This window comes from Gasterosteus aculeatus, chromosome 1 (assembly GCF_964276395.1).
Source record: "Gasterosteus aculeatus chromosome 1, fGasAcu3.hap1.1, whole genome shotgun sequence".
In the NCBI taxonomy this organism is placed as follows: domain Eukaryota; kingdom Metazoa; phylum Chordata; class Actinopteri; order Perciformes; family Gasterosteidae; genus Gasterosteus; species Gasterosteus aculeatus.
This window is the reverse complement of record NC_135688.1, coordinates 19630301-19641498: the sequence shown is the minus strand read 5'-3', so window position 1 is coordinate 19641498 and position 11198 is coordinate 19630301. Positions and strand designations below refer to the sequence as shown.

General features: G+C 42.2%; 1 protein-coding gene across 2 annotated transcripts in view; it reads right to left on the bottom strand.

Moving 5' to 3' along the window:
• Positions 1-109: 109 nt before the first annotated feature.
• brip1 (BRCA1 interacting helicase 1) overlaps positions 110-11198 on the bottom strand; it is a 58824-nt gene continuing 47735 nt past the window's right edge. For both annotated transcript variants that reach the window (XM_078098540.1, XM_078098541.1), the window contains exon 24: positions 110-323. The gene's annotated coding sequence lies outside the window, so the exon portion shown is untranslated. The remainder of the gene's footprint in view (positions 324-11198) is intronic.

Here is an 11198-nt window from a genome sequence, read left to right as displayed (position 1 = left end):
GAAGGTTAGTGTTTCAATTATTCTTCATCAACCAAGTTGACAATCTGTGAAAATATAATGCTTGTGACTGTGTAGTTTGCAGAATTGCGCAGAAGTTAAAAGGTCCCAAAACATTTTTTAAGACTCCATTTATTTGAACATCAGTAAGCAGAACAATACAGTGCACAGGTTCACACACGGGTCATATTCTAAATGCGGCTGAAAAAGAATAATCAGTAATTATCTCAAATAATTTATAGACCATTTGTGACCTCCTCACTCTGGCTTCACCTTTTAATAGTGATGAGAGAACAGAACTGGACTGCTGCTGCGGCCAACACTATCTGTAAAGAACACAAACAAAGTCTGAACTTGTTTTGCAGTTTGGAAATGTTGTCCTCAAAACAACAGACAGTTTGAAGGAAGGTGGTCTTCATTCAAAGGAAAAGTAGCATACATTTGCACCAAAGATCCCAGACTTGAGTTTAATAGTTCAAGTGTTTTTGGTCAAAGCTTTTACAGTGGATCAAAGGGTCAAGTGGCCATATTTGAATTTATGTTATCTAACTTTCCACATAAAACCCCATTGAATCTCATCATAAAGAAGCACAGTGGAAGTCCCTTCGCACAAGCTAACCAGACAGAGTATGTACTGTATCTCCAGTGAGAGAACCTGGACCTGCAGTCCATCTGGAAGTCATTGTACGGAGATCTGGCCATTCCCCTCTCCCGCATGTCGCACTGCCCTTCCCTACTGTCGTCCCATAATCCCATCTAACGGCCGCCCGGGCCTGGCTGGCCCATTCCGACACACACAGGCTTAACTCGCCCGTCTTGTAAAAAAGAAAAAGCCTGGTTTTCGGCAAGGCACTCCAAAAAGACACTTTAAATAACTGAAGGGGATTTAATATCAAGTCCATTAGGGATTTTCTCGAGGCCTGTAAATTGTCAATTAGCAGATGATTCTGATTTGATCCACATGCAGAGAGATCTGCAATGAAAAAGGACGAGGAGAGGCCAGGAGTTTTACACCAGATTATGTCCATGCGCCCCGAGCACAGCGTGACATTAAGCGAAGCAAAGGACAGTGAACGTGCTGACGTGTTGCAAGTAGTCTTCCTTTTCCTCCTTCATAAAAATGATTCATTGTGTACAGAAAAAGCAGATGGTTTACCGACAGTGGGCACTGCTCGGTAGAGAGGGAGGCTCTGGGACGGGGCCAAAAGGGCACGCTGTGGGTTCAAAGCTCTAGTGGAGGGACATGGAAATGTGTTTGTGTCCCTTGATCAAACATACAGCTGGTTGTCAGCAGTATAAAACGTAGCTAAAGCTGCTGTATAAAACCAGATCCTTAGATTTCAAACCGGCTTTGGATAAAAGCATCTGTAAAAACTAAAAATAATTACAAAAGGGAGAGGAAAGGGACACGGATTATTTACTTTTAGTTGGACAAAAACATTTTATATTGGAAAAGCTCACATTCTTTGGAAGTGACATACAATGTCAGCAGAGCAGAGACAGACCGTCATGCAGTACTAAATGTTGTCTTTGGACTTTGAAGCAACTTCAAAATGAAACACAAAGATAAATTAAACGCCAAAATACGATGAAAAGCCAACCAAAGTAAACACTCCAAACTACTCTGGTGAAATACAGTGAAATACTGCATATGGCAAAACAAAGAAAACCATGCTGTGCCTCCTCTAAGCAGGGTCATAAATTAGCGTCTGAGGAAAAATGTTCTGTAAGATTTCATGAAATGCTTGTGAAATCATAACTGAGTAGCATTCCATCTCGTAACTGTCAGTAAACCTTACCTGCAGTAGCACTTTATGATACCATATTTTTTCTAGTGTGGTGAAAGTAAGAAAATTGAGGGAAGCAATCCGAAGGTCCAAAGAGCTGCTTGCACAACACAGGGAGGGCACAGGCCATGTTGGTGTGTTGTTCTAATTCGAAATATGTGCAAATCTATGGCTGCAGCGTAGCAAGGAAATGATGACAAACGCATCATAGAATACTGCAAACCTCCCCGTGCACAGCCCTTTACTTTACTGCAAAGCTGCAGCTTTGTTAAGTTACTCAACCTGAATGTGCCATGTGACTCGAGGTGGGGGCACGTTCACTGCGTTTCCAAAACATAACTGACCGCAGATTGTGCTGAATATTTAGTCATAAACCATCATCATTTGAATGTTAGTGCGAACAAAGATTAAGTTACGTATTTAGTAGTGCTGTCAACACAAACGCATTCATCTATGCGTCTAATGTGGCCAAGATTAATGCCTGCAATGTTTGTTTACTTTCGGTCCCGATGTGGTTTGAAAACGTGGCTTGGAAACGTCCTAAATGTGGCGACATTATTGTCACTTCAAACAGCCGTTAAATGATGGAGAGTTGAGAGCAAAGTGCAGGAGGTTCGCTCGTCCAAGATGATCACATGTGTGTAGTTTGGTGTTTAAAATAACATTAACAATTAAACAACAGTGTCTAAAACACTTTCTAAAGTGATTACTCATGTTACTGAAAAAAACAACAACATTGTAACGACAACAACAACATTCATTAATCGAGATGAATGAATTTCAAAATGTGCGATTAATTCGATAATATTGTCAGCCCTAGTATTTAGTTATAATTTGTTCTCTATCTTAATAACTTTAAAATCAACCAGAACCTACGAATCTAACCAGTGCATCATTCTTGGCACCTAATATTTAAATACGGAACTGGACAATGCACATAACGCAATAATACGAGTAGTACAAGTGTCAAAGACGGACACCGTTGGGCTCTTGGAGCAGTGTTTTGCTCACCGGCAATTTTGGTAGACTATTTTCAATATAAATAACAATTCAACAGAAAGTAAGCCTTTTCCCCCAAGTGAAACATTTTGGGGGATGCCGTTGATTGGAATATCCGCCACTGGTGGAGCAATGTTCTCTGTAGCTCTGGTCCTGGAGCTGACCTGGAACCAGCTCTCACCATGGTGACTGCACCCCAATCCACTTGTTGTGCTCACCTCAGCACCTGCTGCTGATGTCTTGTAAAGCTGTTTTACGCACTACTCATTAAGATTTTAGTTTTTGCATTAGCGCTAAAAAATAAACATACTGTGACTGAACAAATCATTTCCATTTGAAGGGCAACTGTCTGTAGAGAGATCTGGCAGCAATGGACTCCATAAGGAAAGACAATGGCTGCCTGTAAAACCCTGCGGGTGAGAGCAGGAAAAGCTAAACATGATGACTAACAACCCAAACAGCTGGAAACTCTATTGATGGACATTTATTGCTTCAGCAAGATGTTCCTCAGACGCAGTCAATTCTGGCTGTACGTTAAACTAGAAGTAGGCATGTACAGAATGCTCTTATTAAATACTTTACCTTCTTCTAGCTTAGTTGACTGATCTTGTGATTGCTGTGTGAACTACTCTGAGGTCATAAGTCTCTATGTTTTTCTAACCCCCTTTTAGGATAAAGAGGAAAAACTGAATTCCCTCATTTTCAGCACCGCTATTCATAGACCTCTTCATTTTGCTCTCAAAACGCACCAGACTTAATAAGCCTTGTCACAATTTTGTTTTAATTATTGTTAGTTATCGTCAACAATAATACTTTGTTTTCTAGCACATTTTTCCTGTACTATTGGAAATATTTCCAATACCCACGTTGATATGGAAGCTGCAGGTCTGACTGTCCTCAGGTTTCTTTTAGGTATGTCACATTGGGGTAGGATTCCAATTTGGATCAGCTCCAGGCCTCTACTTTCACCGCTGTCTGTTGTGCATTGTTTGCAATTCATCAGCCTTGTTGTACTTTGCAGGAAATGTCCTTTGGCTCTGAATGTTCACTTAGGAAGCCGCAGGAAACTGCTAGCCTAACAAGGTACTGTCGAATGCTAAATAAGACTGATTCAAAGTTTTGATCTCGTAGTGGGGGGCAACACAAGTGAGATAAAAGACAAAAATATAGATATTGATTTATTAAAGAAAATGTCATTTTCACAATTTGATATAATAATTGTCCATCGTGCTTTCCTCTCATTATCGAATCACCATTTGACTTTCTTTAAAAGAATAGTTTGGTATTTTTAGGAGGAGCGCGTATGCACTTTTTGAGCAACAATTAGATGAAAAGGTAAAAAAGGTTGAATTGTATTGTATTTTTAATGTCAGTGTGCAGATTAACAAGAGAGAACATGACAATACTGGTAACAATAGTGTCTCGCTCTGATGGGTCAGAAAGGATGACAGATCCTCCAGACATTGTTGTGGAAACTGAATCTTTGACCCTGTTCTACTTGAGAAATAAGGCAAGCCACCGACCTGTGTAGTGGAAATGTGCTGATTTGACACCGGGAGAAGCAGCACCAAATCAGGGACACATTCAAACCGTGGACTTGAGCTCATCCTCAGCAGACGCCATATTTGCGATGAAGCAGAAGTGAGTCGCCAATAACTTCGTATGTTGTGAAAATGGCGGGCGAGGAAGCCGCAGCAAGGCTATTGAATCAGAACACACAAGTTCCACTAGAAGCTACTATTACGTTGGCCTATCGGTCCAAGTTGATTTAGTGCCGATACCGAGGTAAATCCATGGCTGGCTATTGATCGATCAGTCATACACATATTTATACATGCCATGAAATATTTGGGATCTGTGCAAACTGAACATCCCAATAGATTATAGCTGTGAGGGTTTTGGAAAATGTTTGACTGGGATGTAATTGCTCGTCCACCAGCACCCTTTTACTTTTGTACAGTTAACTACATGATAAAGGGTAATGTATTAAAAGGGTAAATGTATGTTGTTATCATCAACAATAATACTTTGTTCTTGTACCAGTTTGATATGAAAGGTGGAATAGGTTATACAACAACAGGGAATGCTAATGCTATTGGACATAAATAGGTGCATTCAACCATAGGGATACAAACTCAGAAGAACAAGAAACAAGGAAGTTACAATTTACTATAGAGAAGTGGCGTTATAAGTACAATTTAAGTGCTACAAAAAACAAAAGGTACACTTGGCTCCTTTAATGTGTTCAGATGAAGAGTTGCTACAAAGAAGTGTTCATGTAGTAGATGTCATGCAAGGTCCAAAGTGAGTGCAGGAAGTGTTAATGTGTTGTTGGCCAGTCCAACTCACAGTTCAGTCAGTGAGACACAGGGACTTACATTACCACGATATTCTGCCTGTGGACAGACCACGACTCGGATCGCGTTGACCAGCTGGGTGCTAATGATGGAAAACTTGTCAAAACCCCAAAACAATTAGCCATCACCAAAATATTTATCAATAACACGCCTTCTCATCAACCACATGCACTCCTAGATGCAACCATTGGAGGCCTAATTATTTCCTTTAACCCGCTCAGCCCTCTTTCGCCTCTGGCTGGAGTCTTTTTGATGTCTGGCTCTCCACACGAGCACACACAAAGACCTAAACCCCTCCACCCCCACGACGGCCGAGGCTAAGTACATACCCCTCTTCAACAAACACCACAAGGTACGGGAAACATCCTCAGACTTATTCGCCCTGAGGGGTATGAGAATAGTTGGTGTTCTCCCGCTGGCAGTAGAGCGATCTTTACTTACAAAGCTAAACAGTTACAAGTGACGTAGCAGAGGGAAAATCAGAGTGTGACAGCGACTCCTGCTGTGCTCCCTGGAAGGTTGGTGCACACACACACACACACACACACACACACACACGCGCGCTGTACAGAGCCCATGGTAATGGTGCTCTGAGCCAATAAGCCTTGGGAGGAGAAGGGTCTCTTGGAGTACCTCCACCCTCTGCTGGCTGAAATGGGTTAAATCCAATCAGGCGGACTCCATCTCTGAGGTGGAAGGTCTGCCTTTGTCTTGATGGATGACAAAATGTATCAGTATCTACATAATATTTAAGTATTATCCAAATAAGTAATACAAATACATTGAATTAGACGTTTTCAGAATTAATCATTCCTTTTATTCCATCATTCAGGTACTATTTTCTTAATTTTGTGGCACACAGCAAGTAAAACAGATTAGTAAAAGCATTCTGTTCATGCCCGACTTCCAAAAATCTGAAGTCGGGCATGAACAGAATGCTTTTATTAGATACTTTACCTTCTGCTAGCTTAGTTGATTGACGTTGTGATTGCTTGTTGAACTACCCAGAGGTTGTGATAAGTCTTTTTTTTTTTTAGGATAGTGGAAAAACTGCATTTCCTCTTTTTCAGCACTGATATCACTGTATTTTGAAAGAAAGACAGAACCCCGGGACAGGCACCAGTTAACTATGATGCCTCCGGGTCACGTAAAGGTGGGATTTAACAGTGCAGAGCGGTCACATATATCCTACTAAGATGCTTGTCCTTTTTAAGTCTGAAATCACAATGCTTTGAGCCGGCTCCTTAGAGCCTCATCTTTAGCTGCCGGCCTGGTCCGGATCAAGTATTTAGTTTGATAAGTACGGTTTACCGGGGATCACACACTGCTGACGGGCAGGTTAGCCAAAGGAGGAACTATCCTCCTAAAGGTGATTAAGTACCTAAAGAAAGGCTGGGTGAGAGGCGTAAGGCCACTAAGTTCGTCATTTTGCACGCTCGACGCAGGTGGCTCCGTGATGAGATCAAAGGAAACAAGGTCCTGTTGAGTCCAACGCGTTTCCTCTGCTGGCACAGTGCACGTTCCTCACACTGTTACGTACAGGTGGCTTTTCCTTTTGGTACTTGCCTCCGGATAGCTCAGCGAAGGAAGGACGCCTCATTATCACATCATGACGTAAATAATAAGCCAGATGCTCCCGAGTTCATCCATCCTGTATTCACACTGAAGGCTTCTGAACTGGCAAACGTCCCGAGTTTGTGTTGAATAAGTCAAATTATCTAAATACCTTTCTTATCAAGCATCATGTAAGTTTGTGTACGTTATTTATGATCTCTATGACTGTGTGACCGGGGCCTGGTGGGTATGGTGTTCTGGTGTTGTGTGTGTTCAGACCCTATAGAAGACGTTGTGAGGCAGCTGAAGAACTTCTTTTTTTCTTTTGGTGAAATTAACACCTGTAGTCATTTTTAATAAATACGGAGGCTCTGTGTCGATGTCCTTAGAAGATGTGCACAGAACAACAATGTTTCAGAGTTCCTGTTCTGAAATCTCTTTTGTCAAGTTCCATCGATTTCTATTTTCCTTTTTTGTTAAGCATGTTGTGCTGCAGTTATTTTATGAAACCTTATTTTCATTATTTTACACATCCAAATCACAGACTCCATTTCACTGAAGGACTATTGCCATTTAGGAGTTTTCTAGATATTTTGTCAATAGAATAAATGCCTGAGTTACAGAGGTCAAGAAAACTTGTATCATGATAGAGGAAATGAAACCTTCTAATTGTGCTGATCACAAATAAGCCCCAACAACAGCATCACAATCACAGCAAACCTTTCCATCCTGCAACCTGAAATGAGATCTGAAAAAGCATCAATCAAGCAAAGAACCACAGTGCCAATAACTTGCCCGTAAATGATGTTTGCTTATGCTACATCTTGATTTTCATTCATTCATTTCCTAATTAATACAACAAGCTCTCGGCTCTAAAACAAAGCAACTAAGGTGTAAAAAAAGGGCCTTCCCTTGCAATGCAATCTCAGTGAATCTGGACACCAGGTGTCTTTACAGCAAGTGTTGGATTGGATTAAGAGTTGGCCTTTTTAGGACACAGGTTGTGTGATTGAGCAGTAAGAGGACTAAGAACAGGTAAAAAAGGTAAACTTGGGGATTTGGGTCCTCGGCTCCGTCTCTAAAGACTCTTAGCAGGTGATTTGAGGCTCATCCCCTTGGGGTTTAGGCTGTGACGATCTGACAAAGCTCGACCATCAAATCAGGTGTCTACTTAACGCAGGTTGCTCGGGGAGATGGCTAAGAAACGGGTTGAACATCCCTTTAGCGTAGCTGTTTGAAAGGGTATTTAAAGTGTGATCCCATTATGTTGGATTGAAAGTCCGTGATGTGGTCCAAAGCAGGTTCAGGAAGGATTCTGAAAGCGGCTATTGGCAGGACGCATCTACAGGACACATGCCAACCTGCGTCTAGGGTGTTTACATCATACAGTCGTGATGGTCCGGGGAATTATCAGCTGTCATGTTGACTTCGGGGCACCCAAACGCCTGCCTGGGTGTGATCTTACATGAGTTTTGCAGGCTGCAGTATCCAGTGAGAGTAGTCAGTAACTGGAGCTAAGTGGTTGTGATATTTATTAGGATGCGTGAAGTCGCTGCTCGACTTGCTTTGTTAACTTCCAGCTTTGAAGTAGAGTGGGACAAGGCACAGAGAGGTTCTGTGTTCGGAAGAAGAGGTCTACTGCTATACTTCCACACCGCCACACATCCGGCCATTGAGCAAGACTTTCCGTTGTAAAGTTACAAATATTATCGCCAGTCTTCATCCCAGGAGCAAAAATGGGGTTTCACAATGTTGGACTGCAAGAAGCAAATCGTGGGCAAGTCTTGTAGTCTGCATTGGACTTAGAGGGCACCTTGGCCACTCTGATCAAAGTGGCGAGCATCTTCGTGGCAGATTAACAGGATTATTTGAGCGTTACGTGAATGACAGGAAAGTAAGAATGTGAGGTCACGCAGTGGAGGAAAAGACTTTCAGTGTTGGCAGCTGAAAGGCCGTTTTACAGCATGGCTGAACCAGCCACCTGTCTCAAGTGTTTGTTTAGAGACTTGTCATGTAGCCCTTGGCTTCTATCGCGAGGTAGCGAAGGCAAAACAAGGTGAGTGATGGCTGGGAAGGGCGGGCGGACTGACGCTTATCATGTTCATCTTCCAGTCCCTGAACTTGTTTGCACCTCATCTCCTTCTGGCCCCAGAGCCTCCTGTTTGGTTTGAGAGGATGACACCTCCCCTTCCGTTGCCTCCTTCCTACAGGCCCTCCTCTCCTAATTAAATGAACTCCAAACAAGCGCAATTACAGTTAGTGAGCTGGAGGGTATAAGTCCTCTTCTGCCATGGAACAACCTCCCCTCAGCCTGAAAACACACTTTCTCCTGATGCATTTGCATCGCTGGCTCAAGGACAAATCAGATCAGAGGTGCTTTAAATGTATGCTTTTCCATACACCACATGTTTCCATGATTCTGAACAAAAAGTGGAATGAAAGGGACGTCTAAGTGTAGGAAATACTATCTCAGATGACTTCGATAGCAAAAGCATGGAGCCGAGGTTATCACTGGCTCTCATCTCCTATAAACACACACAGCTCAAACGATAACAACATTTCTGATAGCACAAACAACATCCTGATATAATTACATAATCGGGGAATTAACAAGACAGTGTGTCTGCTGCAGCATGTACTGTATGAGAGGAAGAAAGAGTGCAGGTTACCTGAGGTGCATCCACTCAGACATGAAGGATAGCAGAAATATTCACATCCATTACATACGGAAATCGAAGGAATGTTATATATGAAAAAGGATTATGTAGACAGACCTGCCTTCCTGTGGTAGTGTGTAAAATTTTAATTACTGCTGCATTTGAAGTGAAATTTGTACGCTCCTTGATTCCATGGATTGATTAGCATTCTTGTCTCACTATTACTGTGCAAAGAGCACAGCCTATAACATTAACGGTCGGTCCAACAACTGCTGGTGCTGATATGGTTGCTCGTTGTCCAAAGACGATGTTTCTCGATGACCTTCGTGATCTTTTCTTTAGCTTTACAATCGGGTTGAAATTTCCCCACAAAAAGGATGCAACTAATAAATGTTGTGCCATTGTTTTTGTGGACGTATGCATCACAGCATTATCCAACTCTACAGGCAAATGAGTGCTGTGTGCTCATGACCTAACCTTTGTTACATTTCTGTGGGTGGAGGACAACGTATTAGGACAGTGATCCATGAGCGTCCATTTGTCAAAGTCAGTGAAACAATGGCCCGACTGCAAATTAATGACAAAGCTTATTTTTTCCATTAGCACTCAGTGCTGCTGAAAGGCCAGAAGCGAATAAGGCTTTGGCTGAGAGACACCTGCCAAGCAGGCTGAGGGAGCAAACATTACACCTTTATCCATGCCTATATGTGCAAACACGCACACACAGACAGGCAAGCAAACACATGTGTGCGCAAACACAAATCAAAAGGTGAGAGGCAGAGCTCCACTGACACCCACGGGCCCCCGATGCCTCACAGCGCTTAGGCTCCACTCCCTTGTTTGCTCCGCAGCTTATTCTCGTCTCTTCTGCGTGTTTCTCCCTCTCGCTGCTGTACATGCTACAAGTGTGTGCCCATCAGGTGGGAGTGTGTGTTTGAATTTAAATAAGTAGAATAGAAATATGTTGATTTTTATCAACATATGTATACAGAGAAATGCTTTTCAGTAGCAATACAGAATGTTAATGCATTTATAATCCAACTTGACTTTAGTGGGAAGCTTGATATCACTTCTAAGTGATTAAAAGTACACAAAAGCTAAATATTACATCTGTCCAAATGTCACGTCAATGAAATGTTCAAATAGGTTCATAAAAGCACATATGAAGGCCGTTTTTTAAAGTTAACATGGGTCTGCAGTGTCTTTACCAGTTCCCAAATCAGTTCTTTATCCCCCCAAACCGACAGTATCCACAGAGTTCATGGTGTTTCAATCGTTACGCCCACAAAAAAAGAATGAAAGAAAAGGCAGCTTAGGAGAGAAGTTAAAACTATGCGCCTTGAGTGCCTCCTCTCCTCTGCCAATTGATCCTTTGCTAAAACCCGCCCCATGACAACAGACTAACCAATCATAGCGTGGCATCAGCCAGCTCAGACCAGTTTCCTTCAACTATCCAACTGTAATCATTTTCTTCATTCATTCAAGGTTTAAAAAATGATCATAGTTATGGCCTGGAAAATGTGATATTTGTCAACAAAATAATTGCTGCAAAAGACCCTCCCCCTCGCTCTCTTGGCCACAGAGTATTGAAATATTACAAGAAAGGAGGTGTTAAAGATTTGGGTGGGGGCTCAATACTTTTAGTAGTGACAAATTGTTTCCTGCTAACTTGTGCTGAAAATGGCTCATGGCCGTGTCATTAACTTCTTTCTGCGCTCTTTGAGTGCTTCATTTCAGCAACATAAAATCAGTCAGGACAGATTGGTAAAACAAAAGTGACAAGATGACCTGACCAATGTCTAGGTGTTGTTCCCTCCGCGTAAGCCACTCACGTTGGAGAGCTTCGC